The sequence below is a fragment of the Olea europaea genome, unplaced genomic scaffold, assembly GCF_002742605.1.
Source record: "Olea europaea var. sylvestris unplaced genomic scaffold, O_europaea_v1 scaffold694, whole genome shotgun sequence".
Lineage (NCBI taxonomy): Eukaryota > Viridiplantae > Streptophyta > Magnoliopsida > Lamiales > Oleaceae > Olea > Olea europaea.
Window position 1 is genome coordinate 93,796 of NW_019265331.1, and position 23,881 is coordinate 117,676.

Genomic DNA, 23,881 nt, shown 5'->3' on the forward strand with positions numbered 1-23,881 from the left:
GCTATATTACCATACTACCTCACATTCCATAACACTTCCCCTTAAGCTGGACTATATATATCATATAAGCTCAACTTGTTACAAATATACTCTAAACGAGGCTTATGCAATGCCTTGGTGAAAATATCTGCCAGTTGCTCCCCAGTCTTCACATACTAAGTGCTTATATCTTCACCCAGTATTTTAGTACGAACGAAGTGGTAATCAATCTCGATGTGCTTCGTGCGTTCATGGAATACTGGGTTGGATGCAATGTGTAAAGCTGGTTGATTATCACAAAATAGAGCAATATGAGTAGGAAAGGAAAGTCAATCTCTTCTAGAAAATACTACAACCAAGATAACTTACTGGTGGGGTGCGCCATGGCCCTATACTCGACTTTAGCACTAGATCGAGCTACTAGAGTCTTTTTCTTGCTCCTCCAAGTAACCAAATTACCTCCTAAGAATGTAAAATATCCTGTAGCTAATCTCCTATCAGAGGGAGATCCTGCACAATCCGCATCCATGAACCCCTCCATCTTGAGATGACTATTTTTCCTGTACATTATACCAAGGCCAGGTGACTTCTTCAAGTATTGAACAATGCGAAGAACGGCTTCCCAGTGTGGGATCGAAGGTGTCTCCATGAACTGACTCACTACACTCACTGCATATGAGATATCAGGCCTAGTGATGGTCAAATAATTCAACTTCCCAACCAATCTCCTATATTTTCTAGGATCATCAAACACTGCTCCACCATCCTTTACAAGTTTATGATTAGGATCCACCAGTGTATCAACTGGTCGAGAACCAGATAATCTAGTCTCATCCAACAAGTCAAGATCATATTTTCTCTAAGACGGGTTAACCCCAGCCTGAGATCTATCCACCTCAATGCCTAGAAAATATCAGAGCTTCCCTAGGTCTTTAGTGTGAAATCTCTGTTGCAAGAATTGTTTAAGTCTCTCGATCCCCTCTCTGTCATCTCTTGTGATTACAATATCATCAATATATGCAACCAAGATAACATACCCAGCTTTGGAACGTAGATGGAATACGGAATGATCGGTCTCACATCGTCAAATGCTAAACTCTTAACACCACTTTGGAGAATTTGCCAAACCATGCATGAGGGGATTGCTTGAGACCATACAAAGCCTTCTTCAGTTTGCAAACATACCCCCAAATACTCTCATAAGTAGCAAACCCAGATGATTGTTCCATGTAGACCTCTTCGGTAAGGTCACCATGAAAAAAAGCATTCCTTAATCGAGCTAAAATAAAGGCCAGTCAAGATTAGTAGCAAGAAAAATCAAAACACGAATAAATACAATCTTGGCAATAGGTGAAAATGCCTTGTCATAATCAATGCCATAGGTTTGAGTATATCCTTTGGCCACTAACTGGGCCTTCTTTCGATCCTCTGCACCATTTGGATTATACTTGATAGTTTATATTCAATTGCATCTAACTATTTATTTGTCTAGTGTTAGATAATGCATCTTTTACTGTCTTGGGGATAGAAACACTAGAAAGATTAAACACGAAGGAAGAAAATGAAGTCATCAAAGAATCATAAGACACATAATGGCTAAAAAGGTGACAAGTAACACAAGAACGAGTACCTTTTTGAAGGGCAATAGGTATATCAATGGCTGAAGCAGGATCAGAAGACAAAGAGGGGACCAGTGAGGTGTTTGTTCAGGCGGACATGTATGACGAAAGTATACTCGTAGGAGAGGCGGCTGAGTAGCAGTTGTCTCATTAGGCTGGGATAATGTTGGAGATGATAAGGTGGAAGTAAGAGGCTTAGGCAACTCAACAGATGGCTTAATCCGCTCGATAGATGACCCAATTGGTGACTCCAGAGTCTCGACGGGTAACTCCAAATTTCGATAGGTGACTTCAGAGTCTCGACAAGTGACCCAACATGCTCTACGGAAGGCTAAACAGGAGAAACATGTGGATCAACAAAGGAATAGGTGTAGATAAAGGAATGTTGGATGCAAAGGACTCAGAAGGAAAGTATTTAGAAAAAAAATGGTTGGGACTCGAAGAAAGTGACGTCAGTACTCACAAGGTAATGCTGAAGATCTGGACTGTAATATCAATAGCCTTTTTACGTGCGTGAATATCTAAAAAAGACACACTTGGTTGAACGAGCAGCCAATTTTCCATTATTAAGACCATGAATATGAACAAAATAAATACATCTAAAAACATGAGGAGTAAGATAAAATGGTGGAGAATCTGGGAATAAAAGAGAGTGATGGGAAAGTTACCCTAAAACAGAGGATGGCATATGGTTAACTAGATGAAATGCTGTAAGAAAAAATAGAGGATGGCATATGGTTAACTAGATGAAATGCTGTAAGAACAACATCATTCCAAAACTGACTGGGGACATGCAAATGAAACAAAAGAGCTCATATAACATTGAGAAGATGACGATTCTTGCGTTCAGCTACTCCATTTTGTTGTGGAGTGTAAGCACAAGAGGTTTGATGAATAATGCGCTTACAAACTAGATAGTTGGAACACATATAAGACCGGTATTCTTTTGCATTGTCAAAGCGAAGAGTTTTATTTTGCAAGAAAATTGAGTTTTGATTTCCTTACAAAACAATTGAAGAATATCAAATAACTCAAAACGATTTTTCATTAACATTTAACCAAGTCATACAAGAATAATCATCCACAAAAGTTACAAAATAATGGAATTTATTGGCGAATATGTGTACTAGACCCCATATATCAGAATGAACAAGCTCAAAAGGACCAGATGCACGCTTGTCACCATGAGACGAAAAAGAGACACGATTGTGCTTGCTATATTGACAAGCTTCACACAGAAAAGGTAAACAGGGAACTAAGGAAATACCAGATAATTGATGCTTTAGGATTGGTAGAGAAGGATGACCTAAGCGATAATGCCACTCATATGGAGTAAGGGAAGTCTGGAGAACACAGGAAGGTGTCAGTGAAAAATCTAAGTAGTAGAGTTTGCCGAAGTTATATTCTATACCAATCATCCTCCGAGTATGAAGATCCTGAAAATACAGAGTGGTGGGTAAAAGTTTACAGAATAATGAAGAGATTTGGTAATCTTACTAATGGACAATAAACTAAAAGGGAAACAAGGAATTTGTAACACAGAACATAAGTCGATATGAAGAGTAAGATGAGTCATAGTAGTACCATGAACGCTGGCTAAAGACCCATTAACAATAGTGACACTTATGGGAGAACCTACATGTTTATAATTAGAAAGGCGAGAGGACTCACATGTCATGTGCTCATTTGCACCGGAATTTATGATCCAAGGGTTGGCTGTAGAAGACAAGAGATAGTGAGAGTTATTACGTAACTGAGCTAGAGTAGCAGTGCAAGTAGATGCAGTGGCCTTCTTGTATACCAAGTATTGAGCATACTCATCCCGAGGTAACTTAGAGTCCTCTTGAAAATCACAATCACATCGACTATAGTTTCCCAAAGATGGAACACCGGCAACTTCACAAAGGTGTTGGTGTCGACGTAGCTTGTCGAAAACTCCAAACAACCTACAACAGATCCAATGAACCAACACAAAGCAGACAGTTTCAACATTATAAGCAAAACCCAAAGTTAATATTTTAGCAACCTCAATACAAATCAGCTCAAGAATCAGCCTAGCACATTAAATAGTCAAATATATGATATTATAACAGTCCAATAGCCGACCCAAATCACAATCAGCCAACAAGGTAGCCCAACTAATGCAACCCAATGATAAGCCCACAAAATTTCACTATTCAATTAAATGAATTCAACTCAACAATTAACTAAGCACACCGTAGCCCAAGATTAAATCGAAATGCACAATAATCATATAAGCCCAAAACAACAATAATTGCTATAGCCCAATTTAACCCACAAATTTAAGTTAAAACCAACATAAATATGCCAGCCCAAATAAATTGAATAACAAAACGAGCCCAACATAATCACTAGAATCCAACAGTAGTAGCCCAATTTAGTCAGCCCAAATAGCAAGCTGAAATAAATTGAGAAAAACCAAGTCAATTTAACAAAACACAGCCTACAGTCATAAACCAATCAGAGTCCACTGAGAACTTTCGTCGATGACATCAGCTGCAATGGACACACTCAGGTTTTGCCGACCAAAAATTGAGGGCTCCGATCACTACCTTCAACAGAAATGACACCGCCGTAGGAGAACCCCCTTTCTACACCCGTCTAATCACCACGAAACCATCACCCACCACAAAACCATCATTGAACCATCCATCAAAGGAATTCTGTTGAACACTGCACAACCACTCGACTGTTACAATCGATCACAGTGCAGGTAATTCTGACTCCTAGACCACCTTGATCGAGGGTAACTATACTCCGGTGAAAAAGAAAAAAAAAAGGGAAAAGTCTAGAGGAATGGGGTAATACCAAAGCCTATAATTGATGCTCTAATACCATGTTATAATTAGGGTATGCACACGTAAGAAGAGAAGAAGGGGAAGAGTATTTTTTTTTTTTTAATATTCTCTCCACCTTTGGTATTGTACTATATAGAAAAACGTATTGAAACTTTCCATACATAGGATTGATATTCTTTCCTAATACCCACATCAAATCTTTCCATATTAGTTATGTTACCATACTACTCCACATTCCATAACAAAGCTCTTTGATAAGTGTGTTTTGCACACTTATTTAATAGTTAAACTAAACTTATTATTCATTAAATGAATGGATTTTCACTCACAAGTGGGTAATTTGTGATTTTACAGGCAAAAATTACCCAAGGAAATAGAACAAAGCAAAAAGGAGGAGAAAATGACCAATATTGTGAAGTTGGGACCAAAATGCACAAGTGCCAAAAGTGAGGACTTTGGGATGCAATTTATGGAGGGGCAAAATTGATATAAAAAGTCAAAATTGAGGGACCCGACATGCAATTATCTAAATGACTTGGCTACAAATTGAACCTATTCTTATTTTTAGCAAAGACTTGGGGCCTTTGCGGCACCTTTAAGGCCATCTCTAACTCCATATCAAAATTTACACAATTTTGCATTGAACTACAATTCATTTTCGACCATTACACAAAAACTTACACCAAATGAACAGTGTTTAATCATTTACTGCTCTTTTTATTTTCAATAATTTATATATTTGAAATATTATTTATTTATTACTTTACTTTACAAATATATAAATTACTAAATAAATAATTGTGTTAAATTACAGAAAATATTAATTTCATTAATAAATATAAAAAATATAGCTACCCTAAGTACCAAATGCAATCCTAAATCACTACGTGCAATTACTTAAAACATATAATAAATAAAAGAGTAAAAAAGTTGTGTTGCCTTTTAATAAGCTCTTGTTAATAAGCCCGACTTTTTGCACAAGTACTTCATGCCATTTTGAATATGGCTTTGAAGGTCTTGATTAGTTTGCACAAGTAGACTTCACATCAAGCCTCATGCTTCCTCTAAACTCTTATGTTACCATTTTTCATATCATATTCCTTGCCTCCATCACCTAATTTAAATGCAATTACCAATACTTCGATCTCATCAACTTTAATCATAAAGTCAATAAACTTGGATGATTACATCTTAATTCCTTCATCAATGAAGGCCACTAATTCATTTGGCTCCATCATGATTAACTCTCATGTATCTTCAAGCTCTTCTTATATAGTTGTTGTTCCTTTAGGTGCTATTCAGAAATTACTTTAGCCAATTGATCTATTTTTTCAAGTTTTCAATGGATGCTTGATGACTCTGGAAGTGTGCTTTAGTCCCCCACGTGAATTGAGATGTATTGTTTGATAGTAATTTAAATCCTCTGGGATTTCGTCATTTGCAAGGAAAGAAATTCCCATAGTCATATTTTCTTAATCAATTTTCGCATGTCTAATATCCTAGAATGATTTCTCTTGTTCATTCTGCACTCTAAAGCCTACAATTCCCATGGTACTCCTAATGGTTGGTCGTCCTTCGTTCTTACCTTGTGTTTGAAAATTCGACAATCCCCATGATACATTCAATGGTAGATCAATCTAATCAATTTTGACAGTGCATTAATTTATCCCTCTTGACGACCGTTAAAAAGAGATTTCTGAAAAAAAAAGAGTTTTTGAATTGTGATTTTGGAGAATGTTTAGTTAAACAATAGGGAAAAATTTTGAATTTAAGCGCAAAATATTTTATTGTGAGAATGTGTAATTAAAAATGAATTAAAAAAAAAGTGTTTTATAAAAATGGTTTTCAAACAAGGGCTTAAGAAAGTTAATAATATTATGAAAACAAATAGATTTATTTGTTTAGAGTATCAAAATTTAACAATTGTAAATCTGGTATAAAAGTTTTTAATGTCATTAAACATTTGGAAAACTTTCACGGTTGTACACCACGTTTGCAAATATTTTGGCTTTTGCACTGTTAGTGAATGTAGTTGGATAAATGAAAGAAAAAATTGAAATTGAAATATATAGCATATAAATTTTGGAGATCAACTTTATTAAGTTGAATAACCTAACTCACATGTGCCATAAACCTGAATATCTAGGTTGGCACGACTCAAATTTTAAGTCGGCCAACTCACAACATACTTTGGTTTTATTTCAATACCTAACCAATTATGAAAAAAATGAAAATTCATTCTTTAATGATAATTTTATTTTCAGAAACATTATGTTTTATTTCTTGGGTAAGTTATAGTAAAGATTCCCAACATTTTTTTATTTTTTTTTTTGACTTACTTTGCCTCTAACATATGAAAAATAGGCAGTATTCATCAAATGGATGCATTTCATCTATTTTTCCAATAGCTAATCCATTTAACCATTATATTTTTAAAATTAAATAATCATTCCATTAATCAGTTACAATATTGAAAGTGAAAGTGAAAATTCTTAAAAACAATAACAACAAAAAAAAAAAAAACAAAAAACAAAAAAGAAAAAAAAAAAGAATAAAATAATAAAAATGAAAAATGCCATCTTCTTCCACCCACACCGTACCCCACACACACTGCCAGCACTGCGACACCATAGTTAGCAAGAAAGAAACTTTATACTTTATTTTTAAATTTGACCTCACGTGAAAATGAGTTGTTGACAAGGTGAAGATAGGAGACCGATGTCTTCATTTTTAGAATTATGTCCTTATTTTTATTAGTAGGCAGTGAGGGAACCTCTAAATTCTTCTCCCTTGTTGCCATGTCTCTTCCAGGAGCAGATCCACTGTCAAAGAGCTCACCATCTTCAACATAGTATCGATCAAGGAATGCAGCCAAATGGGCATAATAAGCAAGATGAACTACACAGTAACCCAGATAAATATAAGCAAACTAAAATCTTGATCTTAACAAATCTCGTATGTAATAAAACTAAGTAAAATGAATACAATGAAAAGAGGCTTAACTAACCTATAGAGACCAATCGAGTACACCTAGCATACTTGAAAGAGTGAGAGTGAGAGTTCGAGTAAGTAATGAACCAAGTAAAGCTCTTCATTTGTAAAACTAAAAAATTAAATTTCATTACAAAGATAGGCAGTGTAATCTTACGTATAACACAAACTATTGGTTAACAGCTGCAGAGCATCAGCACTGAATTTGTTCTCATCAAACAATACATGGTAATGTGTGAGGCGGCTAGTTCCCTGTTTGATGTATAAACGTATATCAGAAATCTAAAGCAAAGCATCAATACATATCCTATTAAAGATAATCTAAGCTATATATGCATTTCTTACAAAGCAAATGCACGTATATACAAAGATAATGCCTGCAAACTGACTAAACAGCATGAATCGAAGTACTCGAGTCCCAGCATGGCTACAGAGGTAAAAATCAAACCCGTTGGGGTGGCATCTCTTGGTATCAATGACAGTACCTGGTCATCGAAGTAAACCATGTGATCAAATACAGGAAAAACAAGTGACAGATGCTGCTTCGTGTATGAACCAAAAAATTTCATACCTAGCAAAATGTTTCCACTCTTGTTTGTTGTATTTCAATCCCCATGATTGGAAGAAAAGAAATGTGAATGGTACATTTTTTGAACCACAACAAAGGTAACAGGTGGTAGGTAAGTTTTGTCAATTGAAACACAAGCCTGAAGAAAGCTCCAATTCAAATACAATATGGTAAGGAACACATCACGTAAACTGAATACTTTTAAAGTTAAAAGAAAAAAAAGGATAAAGAAACCTAAATATCACATACCCTCTGGATTGAATTCATTTCATGCAAAAGAACTTGGTAAAACTGCCATTCACCAACCCCATCACTGTCATTCAAAAATTATCAGCATTGCATTTCACAGCATGTGTAGTAAAACACAGAAACAGTTGAAAGAATGGTTTAAGTCTATTAACCGGTAGAAGATAATTCTCCAAGGTAGTTGACCAATAGAATCTTTGAATACAAGCAACAGTTCCCTACAAAATGGAAGTGAATGGAAAGAGAGGAAGAGGAAAAATATTAGACTTAAGAGGTAGTTTTAAGGACCTTATCATGCCACCATGAACAATACCTCTATTAGGATCTTCAGTTGTTTTGTAGAGATCTCGTATGATCTCTTCCTGAGGAGATTGTGCAGAAGCCAACCCACTGTACTTTGTTACTTTTGGCCAGTCGACTGAAGCCACTACCTGTAAATAATACAATCTCAACTTTTATCTTTCCTTTTCAAAAGAGGGGAGGAGCAATAGAGAGAAGAAGTTTCAACATACTGCAGCAATGGAAGGGCTGAAATCCTCCCCTGGTCAAGGATGGATTACATCTGCCCCAAATATGATTGTAGGGCAATCAGTTAGGTAAGGCATTCTTCTATTAGAAGCTAGCTCCAGAACAGTATTTCGGCCATCAACCTAGTTGAAATATAACCATGAAAAAAATATAGAGAAAAGACAAGGAGCAATTTATTTAGAGTAGGAAGGAAATTGAAGATCAAAGTAAACTATTTGGGCACATGATATCCTAGCAAACCTTCACATTGACTTTTAGAGCAACATTCTTAAGATATTGTTTAGTCTATCTAGATGCATTACTGGGCTGACAACATTGCGAGACAATTCCCAACTCTGTTTCGCAAACTCGCTTGATCTGACCTGAAAAAATAAAATACCACAATTCAAGATAATGAATTGCTTTAGAAATTTTAAATCCGAAAGATTTATAGCTAACCATAAGACCCCTGCCATTAGGCAAAATGACTATTAGCAATTAACGTTATTTTCCGATCAGTTTCAAGCACGCTAATCTAGTTGAAGAATCAGTGTGCAAATCAAAGAGAGCCTTCTCTATTTGACGAGGATGAGCAGATCGAATAGGAACCAAAGGTCTTCGATTGAATTCCTAAAAGCAAGCACAAGATTCCAGTGCTGTAACTAACATTTGAAGTGCGGTTAATGCTTTCCAAAGCACAACTCAATGCAAAGATTAAAAGGCCATACCATCCCTTTGCTATTACACATGCCAATTAATTCATTGCAGAACATGTCTAAATCAGCATTGAAACTCTGGGAAAAGTTTATACATGTCCAGAATTCCACTTTGCCACCATCAACCATTTTCTAAACAAGAACACATGTTTTCATCGAAGACAACTTTAACAATAGAGAAAAAAAGCAATAATATTCAAAAAGTAAAACTCAACATCATCTACGAATTATAACTCAACGTGAAGTCAGACATGAGATAATGTAGGTTAATGAATTAATAATTTTAAATAATTTGTATTGGAAAGGAAATAATACGTTTAAGAGGCAACGTGCTCATTCAATTCACTTATTGAACTTTCATTATGTGAATATAGAAACAAATCCAACTCTATGCTGACAGTTAAAACAGCTTGAAAGACACATCATTCAGCTAAGAACAGTCACCTTGTCAATCATATTCCATACTCCTACTCTTGGCTCAACACGAGATTCATGTCCAGTCTCATGATATTTCAATTGACATCCAAAGTAACATAATGTCACAAGTCGCAGAAGAAGTATGATTAAAGTAATTCAGTAAATAAATATTGACAAAATTTATCGTTAGGGCTGGGAAAACCCTTGCTTCAATGGATTAGAGTTCAGGCCTAACTTGAATCCCAAACTCTCTATTCACAAGCATGTCACCATTGTAATTGTTATAGTTAACCATCTACATGTAAACCAAATTATTATAAAACAAATAGTTTCTTTGTCTAAATAGTTATTAAGATATAGCTATAAAGAAATAAAAGAGAAAAGAAGAAATGCTGGGATCTTAAATATCAATGCCTCAATGATGCTTCGTTCTGTTTGTCGCGGACGTTGGCAGGTTGCTTTCAAAAGTGTAGTAACTTGTTTCTCGTTCAACTTCCGTGAATACCTTTGCCCATCAACAATCTTACAAACCTGTAAAGAAAGAACACACCATTATAGCTAAATCCAGAGGTAGGGTCCATGGAAAATTGCAGACATAATAATAAAAACAAACCTCCATTGGAAAATATATAGGCTTTGTGCTAGCCTGAATTGCAGCAACTATGGAAACTTGAGTGCTATATTGTACTTTTATCGAAAATACTGCACTATAGATATTTTTGCCCCCGTATCATCGAAGGAAAACCTACTCTGTTGGAAAGAAAAGAGTCAAATCCCAAATATTGATTTATAACGTGATTCAATTACAAAAAGCAAATCAGTTAATAACTATAAAATAGTTATACTTGTTAACGTGTATATATATGTATTTATTTACCTTTTATTTTATAAGAAAGGGTAGTTTAGTATTTTTCATCTATTAGGTTCATTGATTGCAATTGTATATCATATATAAATATGAGAAAACAGATCCAGCAGCCAACGTGAATTGCTGCCATATTTTTCTAGCAAGGTTTCTCAATTTTGCTTAGATTATGTTAAATTAACAATAATGTTAACTGAAAATGCCAAGCTGTAGAGAAGAAAAAGAGATGATGAAAATTGAAAATGATTATAAGGAAATAAAACATATTTTTTCTATATGATATAACTAAAAAAATTTGCAACATGTTAACACCTTTTGAATTGTCCCAACACTACTTTGTTGCAACCAAATTAATAGAAATTAAACTCAAATAAGAAATGAATGAGCTTACATCAACTGTTGTGCTGGTACAGTTGACATGCCTGATAATTTGTAATGTTTGACACGCTCCGTATGATTGAGCTCAACTCTAAGACCTTTCAAAGTCCTTTTCACCTAAAAAAATCAAAGCAGATAAATCACTTTCTAATTGATAGACGAGAGCAAAAAATGGATGGAAATGGATATAACTAATAAACAACAATTATATCTGGTAAACCCCTAATGTTTCTGCCATAAAATAGTTCTCATTAGACAAGAATAACATTTTCCGTCGCATGAGTTATGACACATTGAAACTAAAGATATCATAGTTCATAATCACCTTTTCTTCAATGTGCGGAGCCTTTGATTTCTTAGTAATAAAGTAAAATCCTGTACTAAATGCCTAGTCAGTCATACCTTAATTCGATCTTGATATGACAAGGGCCTTGTTAGATCCCTACGCAAGTAGTTGGTAACAAAATCAGAAACTAGAATTGGCTCATAAAATGCTCCGGTGGACATGTCTACAAATGGCATTCAGAAAATTGAATCAAGTAGTTGTTAGCATATTTCCCTAATTATATTGATTGACCAATCTCTATGATTTGGTCAATCTCTATGATTTGTGTAATTGTATAATTAGAGCATGATTTGTGTAATTGTATAATTAAAGCATGATTTGTATAATTAGCATTAATTACTTACCTTATGTGCTTGCCTCCTTCACCTATAAAAGGAGGGCTCTTGTACAGTTTTTATTCATCACAGAATACAGAAGTTATTCACAATTCTTCCTCTTTTCTCTTAGTTTTTAACATGATATCAGAGCCATCTTTGGTTCTTGGCCTCTAGTTGGTGTCTTTTTTTTTTGGTTTTATGCATTTCGTCGCTCTGTTACCACTTCTAGCCTTCGTTCATCGATTCTTTTGGTATTCCAATACCATAAATCGATTCTATTGCTCTAGAGCTTTTGTTTGGTGCAAAAATCATTTTGATCCAACATTGCCACATCTGTCGTGGATTTTTCGTGCTCATTCCATTAGCGTTATCCTTTGCTCTGACTCGATTAGCATTATCATTTTTCTGTTATGGTTTCTTCAAATTATGTTGCTCGTCCTATAGAGATTAATTTGAATGGTTCCAACTACAATACTTGGGCCCAACAAATGTCAGTTTTTATGATTGGTTGGAGATTATGGCGTTTTGTCACTAGAACAAAACAAAAATCCACGAAAACTGACAAGCAATCCACAGAAGAGTTTGATGAGGCCCTTGATGAATGGGAAAGTACTCACTGTAAAATCCTTTCCTGGTTATTAATATATTAGCCCCTTCCATTCAGAGTCTACTCTCTAAGTTCCAGAATGCCAAATTGCTTAGGATTTTTTGGCAAAACGCTACAATTGTGGTAGTGATGCTACTCTAGAGTTTCAGTTGGAGACTAAGCTTTCTCAAATGCATCAAGAACCTGGATAGTCTATCGCTGAGTTTCATGCTCAGGTTAGTAACATTTGGGATGAGCTTTCTCAAGCTGACCCTAATTTTTCTGATGAAAAGTCAATTAAGCTTTTCCTTGAATATTGTGATCGTCGTCAATTCATGTATTTTATGATGTAAATTCAGGATGAATTTGAGAATACTTGAGCATCTTTGTTCCATCAATCTCTTCTTCCTACACTTGAGGTTGCCCTTACGAAGCTAATTTCTGAGAAAACACAACAACAAACTCATTGGATTCATTCTACGGATATGGTCGTGGCTACTGCTCCATATAGCTCATCTACTCTGGCCACTCCTGCTACAGTTGTTGCTTCTTCTAAATCATGATGTTTCAACGACCAATGCCACTATTGTAAGAAGACTAAGGAAGCTCTTAAGGCTAATGCATCTTCCTCTTCCAAGCCTGTTGCTACTGTCTCCACCAGCTCATCGACTTTTGATTTCTCTTCTGCACCTTCTTTGTTGTCACTTTCTGCAACTGACATTAAGGCAATTGTCACCCACGTCATATCCTATACTTCTACTGCTTTATCAGTCTCCATGGTAACTCTACATATTGGTTTCTTGATTCTACCTATTGCAATCATATGATCTCTGATTCCTCTTTAGTTACCCATAGGAAGTCTTTAAATTCCATTTCTTTAATTTATACTGCTGATGGTTCACATATGTCTGTTAGTCATTTTGGTCACGTTTCTACTCTTACCCTTTCTGTACCTAACACATAAGTTGTGCCTAATTTGTCTTTAAATCTCCTTTCTGTTGGTCAACTTGTTGAAAGTGGTTTTATCTTAACCTTTTCTCACAAAGGGTATGATGTGCAAGATCCGAAGACGGGCTAGCTAGTTGGGACCGGGAGTAAAGTTGGTCGCATTTTTGAGCTTACATCTCTGCATTTGCCTGGTTCTTGCTCTCCTCAATCTCTTAGTACTGTTGTGTCTTCTAGTGTTTGGCATTCTCGTCTCGATCATACATCCTTATCTCATGTTCAGTCTTTAGCTTCTTGTGGTTACTTAAGTAATGTTAAATTTGAACATTTTGATTGTGTGTCTTGTCAATTTGGGAAATAGAAAGCTTTACTTTTTAATGAAAGTAATTCTTTGTCTTCTATACCTTTTGATTTGGTTCATTCTGATATTTGGGGACCTACGTGGATTTATCTTTTACATGATCGCACTGGGTTAGTTAATGTTTTTTGTGATTTTAAGCAGTTGATAAAAACTCAGTTTGATAGCACCATTAAAGTCTTTCGGTCTGATAATGCCATGGAGTGTACTTCTGCCTCTTTCCTTGAAGAACTTTAAGAGGTAGGTACTTTATCCCATCGATCCTGTCTATACACCTCCCAACAGAATGGCCATGCAGAACATAAACATCGTCACATTCTTAAAACTGTTCGCTCTCAACTTTTCTCGCATCCCTCCCGAAATTCTTTTGGGGAGAAGTTGCCCTTACCGCTATTTACACTATTAATCGAGTTCCAACCCCTGCTCTTTCCAATAAGTTTTCATATGAGGTTCTCTATGGAAAGATACCCGATTATTCTCTTCTTAAAGTGTTTGGTTGTGCTTTCTTTATCTTATTTCCACCTCATGAACGTACAGAACTTGAACTTTGTTCTCGTTTCTGTTGCTTTCTTGGTTATGGGATTGAACACAAAGGTTATCGGTGCTTCAGTTCTAGGAACACAAAGTGTTCACTAGTATCTTTTCACTTTCATCCGATTGTCTCTCATACTCTCCCATTTTCACTGACCCTGCCATAGACCTCTCTCTAGATTTTTCCTCTAATGCAGTTCATGTCGGCTCATTTGGTGATCACTCCATGCCTACCTCTCACGAAACTGGATCGTCTGATGATCATGCCATTGCATCCATCCCTCTGGAGTCCTCTGATTTGGATGTTCGTCGTTCTAGTAGGGTAAGAGCATTTCCTACCCATCTTAGTGATTACCATTATTTTTCTACTCTTGACTTTCTTCATGAGCCTCACAATTATCGCGAAGCTTGTTCTGACCTTGTTTGGTAGCAAGCTATGTTTGAAGAACTTGACGCTTTTCACAAAACCCATACTTGGGATCTGGTTGACCTACATCCTGGAAAGACCGTAGTTGGGAACGAATGGGTGTATAAGAGGAAAATGAACTCCGATGGTTTTGAAGTAAGACATAAAGCTCGTTTAGTAGTAAAGGGCTTTACTCAGGAGTTTGGCATCGACAACGAGGAGACATTTACCCCCGTTGCTCGTATTACCTCCATCCATTCTCTTTTGGCCGTCGCCTTTGCACGTCGATGGCTTTTATTTTAGATGGGTGTCAAAAATGCCTTCTTATATGGTAATTTGGTTGAGCAGGTCTATATGTAGCCTCCTCCAGGGTATCCTCATCCTCCTAGTATGGTATGTCGTCTCTGACGCGCATTATATGGGCTTGAGCAAGCTCCCCGTGCTTGGTTTGCCAAGTTTAGCTCCACTGTTGCACAGCTTGGGTTTGCTTCTAGCCCCTATGATTCTACTCTTTTTACTCATCACACTGACACCGACACTGACATCACTATTCTACTATTTTATGTTAATGATATGATCATTACTGATGATGATAATTATGGTATACATGAGCTTAAGCAGTTTCTGTGTCAGCATTTTGAGATGTAAGACCTTGGTTCTCTTACCTACTTCCTCAGCTTAGAAGTGTCTCCTACCACTAATGGCTACTCTTTGACCCAAGCCAAGTATGCTTCTGATATTTTCACCCGTGCTGGTCTCACAAATTGTAAGATAGCTGATAGTCCGCTGGAGCCTAGCATCAAACTTCGTCCTACTGATGAGGAGCTCCTTCCTGATGCCACTCATTATCGACAGCTTGTTGGGAGCCTAATTTATCTCACTGTCACTAGACCAGACATTGCCTATGTAGTGCATCTTGTTAGCCAATTTATGTCAGCTCCTCGTTCCATTCACCAAGCAACTGTTCTTCGCATCTTATGCTATGTAAAGGGAACATTATTTCATGGGCTTCACTTTTCCTCTCACTCACCCTTGACGTTGAAGGTTTACTTTGATGCTGATTGGGCAGGAGACCCTACTTATCATCGATCTACCACTAGTTTTCTTTTTCTACTTGGTGACTCCCTTATCTCTTGGTAGAGCAAAAAGTGGACCATTGTTGCTTGCTCTAGCACTGAGGCCGAGTATCAAGCCCTTGCTGACACTACTTCTGAACTTCTTTGGCTTCTCCAAGATATGGGTGTTCCTCAGCCCTTTAGCATTCCACTTTATTGTGGCAATCATAGTGCTATCCAGATTGCTCATAATGATGTCTTTCATGAACGCACAAAACACATCGAGATCGACTGTCATTTTATGGGTTATCATCTTTAGGAAGGGACACTTCACCTCTTCTTAGTTCCTTCAACTGATCAGCTGGCTGATATCTTCACAAAGGATCATCCACCTGGTCACCATCATTCTTTAGTTTGCAAACTCCAGTTAGCATCTTCAATACCACCTTGAGTTTGAGGAGGGATGTTAGCATATCTCCATAATTATATTGATTGACCAATCTCCATGATTTGGTCAATCTCTATGGTTTGTGTAATTATATAATTAGAGCATGATTTCTGTAATTAGCATTAATTACTTACCTTATGTGATTGCCTCCTTCACCTATAAAAGGAGGGCTCTTGTACAGTTTTATTCATCACAGAATACATAATTTATTCACAATTTTTCCTCTATTCTCTTAGTTTTAACAGTAGTGATCCCCATGTACTAGAAACGGTTAGCTTTAGAACTATGGCAGAATAAATTAATTTTAGCTTCATAAATGAGAAAACATGCTTAGGGAATAGTGGAGAATACCATAGGGCAACAAACCATAAATATGGGCATAAAAACATCTAAAATCATAGCCTACCAACGTTTAGAGAAAGGCCCATCTGGGTTGGACGTAGACTTTGATAGAATCCTTTCCAATATACCAACCCATCACCAAGATTCCCTATCCCTCCCAACTTAGGAGGAAAGAAGGACCTTCCAACAATTTCATAACTGAAATTTAAGGATAGAAAGTTACTGATATTGAAACCAGAAAAGTAAATATGAATTTTTGTATCAGGGTGATAAGAGATACGCACTTGATGAATGGCTTTCCTCTAAGAACGATATCAAGAGCTTTAATGGTTTCTTGGGGGGTGTCAAACTATCTTCTCTGTATAAATTTCTTAAGATGAAAAAGATCAGCAGTAGAAGCAAATTTTATTGACACCTTGAAATCACGCTCCCTCCTGAATTATGAAGCAGACAGTGTAAAGATCTAGGTTATTCAATTAAATTAGGTGATTAAAAGCATGTATAACTAACTTAAGAAACGAAAGTAACTTAATGTAGTAAAATCAACGGAAAAAGAAAAAAAATCGCAACTGCACGAGAAAAGAGATGAGAGATAACAAGGGGAAGAGTTACTATTGTGCCTCAAATAGAGTTTGAAATGGCATCATATAACTTTAAATATCTTCTTGTCTCCAAACAAATTTGAATATTTTTACCTTTTTATTAATTTTATATAACGAAAAAGTTGCTTATTTTGTAAGTAACAATTGCGTAGCCATTGAAAGTGAATTGATTATTTCCAACTTGACAAATAAAATTATTTATTTATTTTGAAACTTACTTATATACTTACAAGAAAGTCGCTTATAAATAAACTTTTTAAGCTAAACCAAAAACGATCGACTTGAACCAACAAAAGGGGTGAAGTTTAAACAACGGAAAAGTTATTGACAGTTTCAACGATGAAACATTTACTTTCCTGCACATCAGTTTATCAGATGCCTTGAACGTAATTCCATATTTAACACTCAAACATTGATATATTGTAGAAACAAGTAATCAAATAAAAGATCTCAAAAGTTCCAAATATTACCCACACCACATATAAGTACAAAACATTACATCAAATCAGATAAATGCTTGCTACTTTTAATCCATAAGAATTCACGTGGCTTCATCTTTGTCAACAAGCTTGACAACAAAATCCTTGGATGTAAAGGGCAGTGGAACTGTGGAGTAAGCAATCTTTCTTCCATCATAGGCCAACATTCGCTTACTCAGATGAGAAGCACCGTAAGTTTTGATAAGTTGGCTCATAATTTCCCTGCACACTTTCATTGAGGTCACCTCAAGAGTGATAGAAACCTGCCAACATAGTTATAGTTACAGCAAGCCCAACCTTTGATGAATTAAAAATATAAATAATAATAAGGAAGAGGCATCCTACATTATTGTTTGAAATGATTATAAGTTATACCAATGGGTACCACATAAATATACATTTTTATGACGGAGTTGAGTGATAGCTGTTTCACTAGTTCGTTCACAGAAATTTAGAGAGGGAAAAGTAATTTTTAAGCATTCTTATATCTAATCCCACACTGATTTCCATGGTAGTTGTCAAATATTTATGAGTAAATCCAAGTGTACAGACAAACCATTGCCAAAAGCATCATGAAAATCCCACATGGGGGTGGGCCCCATGTGAATATTTCATTCCAAAAAATAAACCACCCACCCTACCAATGTGTGTTATCTGTAAGAGGCCTGTAAAAAAAAATTTGTACATCAGTACTACTAGAAATAGTGGCTTCAGCGATGGAAAATTACTGATGGTCCATTTCCATTGCTAATAGTGACGGATTACCAACGGATTTTCGACAATATATGAATTTAATTATTTTAAATTAAAAAGGCAAGATTTACCAACGAAAACAACAACATATGCCAGTTGTTGGTGGTTTTCCATTGGTAAACTTTGAATAAAAAAATAAATATTTTTAAAATATTTACCGATGGACTTTTTCGTAAGTAAATTTGGAATAAAAAATTAAAAATTGCTTAAGCATATACCAACGAAAATGTCCATTGGTGATTCCGGCGGTAATATTAAACCCGACCCACCCCATCTGTAACAGCTTCGAGCCAAAAATAAAATTCCAATTTATAGCTACTTTTCTTCCTTCCCCAAAACTCGACCTCTCACCTTAGATACTTTTCTTCCTTCCCCTAAAATCGACCTCACACCTAATTTTATGGTATTTTTTAGTTGTACAATGAATTATTGAAATATCGAGCTTGGAATTCATATTAATCGTGGTACAAGTTTGAATCGTACTCATAATTTTTTCCATTTCCATTTCAAGGTAATATGATGAGTAATTTATAATTATTTGTGTGAAATCCCTTTTTTAAGAGATAAGTTTTTTGATTTCAAGATTTACGTCCATATGACGTAGTATCTTAACAATGCATTATAATTTGTCAATAATTTTTCTATGTTTTTGTTATTATTTTTTACTTTCAATATTTGATAGTGTCTTGATTCGTAGTTCTTTTATGTTTATACTTTCTCTGTAATACTCAATTTGATTATAGTATATAGCTGAACTTAGGCATCTAAAGAATTTATGGTAAAAATTTAGTTACTTTAGTCACATGCTTTCTTTATTATAGGGTGTAGTTACATATGCACTATTATTGAGAACATTTCTTGTTTTCCTTTTTTTGCAAATATAGATGTAACATTGTTGAACAACATGATTGATGCTTTTTCAATCAAATTTGACTAAAATTTAAAGCAGGTTTTTCGTTGGCGCAATTCCAATCAAATTTGAGTAAAATTTCACTTGGGTTTCGTTCATTAGCGTGTATCAAATCAAATTTGACTAAAATTTCATCTGAATTTGTTTGTTGCCACGTTTCCAATCAAATTTGACTAAAATTTTATATGGATTTGGATCATTGGCAGGTTTTCAATCAAATTTGACTAAAGTTTCACAGGGATTTAGTTCATTGGTGTGTTTCTAATCAAATTTGACTAAAATTTCAACAGAATTTTGTTTGTTAGTGCGTTTCAAATCAAATTCGACTAAAAATTCGTCTGTATTTTGTTCATTGGCGCATTTTCAATCAAATTTGACCTAAATTTCACCTGAATTTGGTTCATTGGTGCGTTTCCTATCAAATTTGATTAAAATTTCACGTGACTTTGGTTTATTGGCAAATTTCGAATCAAATTTGACTGCGATTTTTTCCGTTGGCGTGTTATCAATCAAATTTGACTAAAATGTTATCTGAATTTTGTTCATAGGTACATTTTCAATCGTATTTGACTAAAATTTAACCAAAGTTTGGTTCATTATTGCGTTTCCAACCAAATTTGACTAAAATTTCACATGATTTGTATTCATTTGCACATTACGAATCAAATTTTACTAAAATTTCAAGCGGCTTTTCATTGGCGTAGTTCCAATCAAATTTGACTAAAATTTTACTTGAATTTCGCTCATTGGCATGTATCAAATCATATTTGACTAAAATTTCGTCTGAATTTTGTTCGTTGGCACGTTTCCCATCAAATTTGACTAAAATTTCACATTAGTTTGGCTCATTGGCGCATTTTCAATCAAAGTTGACTAAAATTTCACTGGGATTTAGTTCATTGGCTTCTTTCTAATCAAATTTGACTAAAATTTCATCAGGATTCTGTTCGTTAGTGCGTTTCACATCAAATTCGACTAAGATTTCATATGGATTTTGTTCATTGGCACCCTTTTAGTCAAATTTGACTAAAATTTCACATGATTTTGGTTCATTGGCACATAACGAATAAAATTTGACTAAAATTTATCGGGATTTGGTTCATTGGCGCATTTCTAATCAAATTTGACTAATATTTCATCAGGAATATTCTCCGCTAGTGCGTTTTCAACCAAATTTGACTAGAATTTCTTCTAGATTTTGTTCAATGGCACGTTCTCAATCAAATTTGACTAAAATTTCACTTGAGTTTGCTTCATAGGCACGTTTTCAATCAAATTTGACTAAAATTTCACATGACTTTGGTTTATTGGCAATTTCGATCCAAATTTGACTACAATTTCATGCGGGTTTTTCATTGGCACGTTTCCAATCAAATTTGATTAAAATTTCACATGGGTTTGGTTCATTGGCGCGTTTCCAATCAAATTTGACTAAAATTTCACCGGAATTTAGTTCATTGGCGTGTTTCTAATCAAATTTGACTAAACTTTCACAAGGATTTTGTTCGTTCTTTCGTTTTAAATCAAATTTGACTAAAATTTCATTTGAATTTTGTTCATTGGAGTGTTTTCAATCAAATTTGACTAAAATTTCACATTACTTCAGTTCATTGGCACATGTTGAATCTAATTTGACTAAAATTTCATGTAGCTTTTCATTGGAGCAATTCATACAAATTTGATTAAAATTTCACATGTGTTTGATCCATTGGCACGTTCCAATCATATTTGATTAAAACTTCACCAAAATTTAGTTCACTGGCATGTTTCTAATGAAATTTGACGAAAATTTCACCATGATTTTGTTCGTCAGAGTATTTTCAATCAAATTTGACTAAAATTTCATCTGAATTTTGTTCATTGGCGAATTTTCAATCAAATTTGACTAAAATTTCACCTGAGTTTAGTTCATTGGTACGTTTCCAATCAAATTTGAGTAAAATTTCACATGACTTTGGTTCGCTGGCACATTTTGAATCAGATTTGACTAAAATTTGATGCACATTTTCATTGATGCAATTTCAATCAAATTTGACTAAAATTTCACTTGGATTTCTTTCATTGGCGTGTTCTAAATCAAATTTGACTAAAATTTCGTCGGAATTTTTTCGTAGGCACGTTTTCCATCAAATTTGACTAAAATTTCACATGAGTTTGGTTCATTGGCGCGTTTCCAATTAATTTTGACTAAAATTTCATCGGCATTTAGTTCATTGGCACATTTTGAATCCAATGTGACTAAAATTTCATGCTGATTTTTTTGTTGGCACGTGATGCGAACCCCGTAGCAACGTTGACTACGAAATCCACAACGAGACTGACGAACCCAAGAAAGTCAAATTAATCCAAGAGTTTATGATTAACCCAAAAGAGAGTCGAACCAAAAAATCCAACAAGAACGACGCTTGAAAGACCCCTTGATCACGCAATCCAAGAATTAAATCTGGTTGTTTGAACGCCACAAGTTAACACTTGATATGTTCGAAGTTGTTCAATGAAGAACGATGAAGAGAAGACAATACGCCTCACTTTAATTCAATATCAAATATGTCAAAGGTTTTTAACAATTGAATGGAAATTCCTATTTATACTAAACCTAAAAACTAGGTAAAAATCGTGCAAAAGTCGATCATAATTCCCAAAATATGGAAAAGAATAAAAAACTAACAAAATATGAAAAATTGCCAACATTGGAAAATTTGCCAAATTTTTTATCCATGCGGCCGCATGGTGTATTTTCATGCAGTCGCATGGTTCAACCAAAAATTCATCTTGAGTTTCGGTATGCCTCCACGCCGTCGTATGGTGTTTTAGCCGTGCGACCGCACAGGTTTGTTTTCAGCCTCCAATTTCGTCGCTTGATAACAATTGATCTAAGTTGATTCGGCCTTCGACCCGAACATGAAAGTTGCTCCATTTTGAGTCTCGAACATGGTTTCATCAATGGTTTCTTGAACGAGTAATCCCATCTCTTGTTCCACTTGCTTCGTCCTTGATCTCATCATTGGTCCTCCATCGATTGTCAACGGATCTCGTCTCACACTCGCCTTCGTCGGGCTCGACTCCTGGATCATATCATTCCCTTCCTGTTCAAAAGGATTCGTTCTCGAATCTGAACCTGCATCAAAGAGAGAGAGAGAGATCAAATACATTAAAAGTAGCCGAAACATTGTACTCACCTGGAAGGTCCAACTTGTAAGCATTGTCATTTATCTTTTCAATCACTTGAAATGGACCATCGCCCCTCGGTTACAACTTGGACTTCCTTTGCTCCGAAAACCGCTCTTTCCTAAGGTGTACCCAGACCCAATCTCCTGGCTCGAATGTCACGCGCTTCCTACCTTTGTTTGCTTGCGAAGCAACCAACTTACTTTTGTTTTCAATTTGCGCTTTTACCTTTTCATGGAGTGATTTAACCAATTCCGCCTTCTTTTTGCCATTTAAACTACCACGTTCATTCACAAGTAAAGGAATTAAATCCAAAGGAGTTAGTGGATTAAAACCATATACAATTTCAAATGGAGAATATGATGTAGTAGAGTGAATAGCTCTATTGTATGTAGATTCAACAAATGGTAGACACTCCTCCCAACTCTTCAAATTTTTATTGATTACTGTGCGTAACAATTGTGTAATAGTCCTATTCACTACCTCGGTTTGCCCATCCGTTTGTGGGTGACAAGTTGTGGAAAATAGTAACTTAGTGCCCAACTTACCTCACAAAACCTCCAAAAGTGACTCAAAAATTTGACTTCCCGATCCGACACTATGCTTCTAGGAACCCCATGTAAATGCACAATCTCTTTAAAGAATAAGTTAGCAATGTTCGTGGCATCGTCAGTTTTGTGACATGGTATAAAATGTGCCATTTTACTGAACCTATCTACAACCACAAAAATAGAATCCCGACCTCTCTTAATCCTAAGTAAACCCAAAACAAAGTCCATCGAGATATCAATCCAAAGCTCAATAGGTGTAGGTAAAGGTGTGTACAACCTTGTGGTAAAACCTTAGATTTAGCCTTTTTATAACCTATGCATCGACTACAAATTTCCTCAACATCACTTTTCATCTTAGGCCAATAAAAATGCTCCTTCAATACATCTAAAGTTTTTTGAACCCCAAAGTGCCCCATCAATCCACCACTATGTGCCTCCCTTACTAACAACTCCCGAATAGAACAATTAGGAACACATAACCTATTTTCTCGAAATAAATACCTCTCATGCCTAAAGAACCTATCAACCGCCCCTTTTATGCATGATAAATAAATATCCGAAAATTCAACATCTTTTTCATACAATTCCTTAATATGTTCAAACCTAAGTAACTTAGAATTAAGAGTAGTTAGCAATACATACCTTCGCGATAACGCATCCGTCACCACATTTTCCTTACCTTGCTTATACCGAATGACGTATGGAAAGGTCTCAATGAATTCTATCTACCGTGCATGCCTCTTGTTCAATTTACCTTGTCCCCGCAAGTGCTTTACTGACTCATGATCGGTGTGTATTATGAACTCCTTCGACCATAGATAATGTTGCCAAGTCTCCAAAACTCGAGCAAGTACATAAAGTTCTTTGTCATATGTAGGATAATTTAAAGTAGCTCCACTCAATTTCTCGCTAAAGTATGCATAGGCCTCCGATCCTGCATTAAAACTGCTCTAATCCCTATTTCTGATGCATCACACTC

The 23,881-nt window shown here is 35.5% G+C and overlaps 1 pseudogene; it reads right to left on the bottom strand.

The window, feature by feature from the left end:
• Positions 1-1,258: 1,258 nt before the first annotated feature.
• LOC111390603 lies at positions 1,259-23,560 on the bottom strand (annotated as a pseudogene).
• Positions 23,561-23,881: the final 321 nt, after the last annotated feature.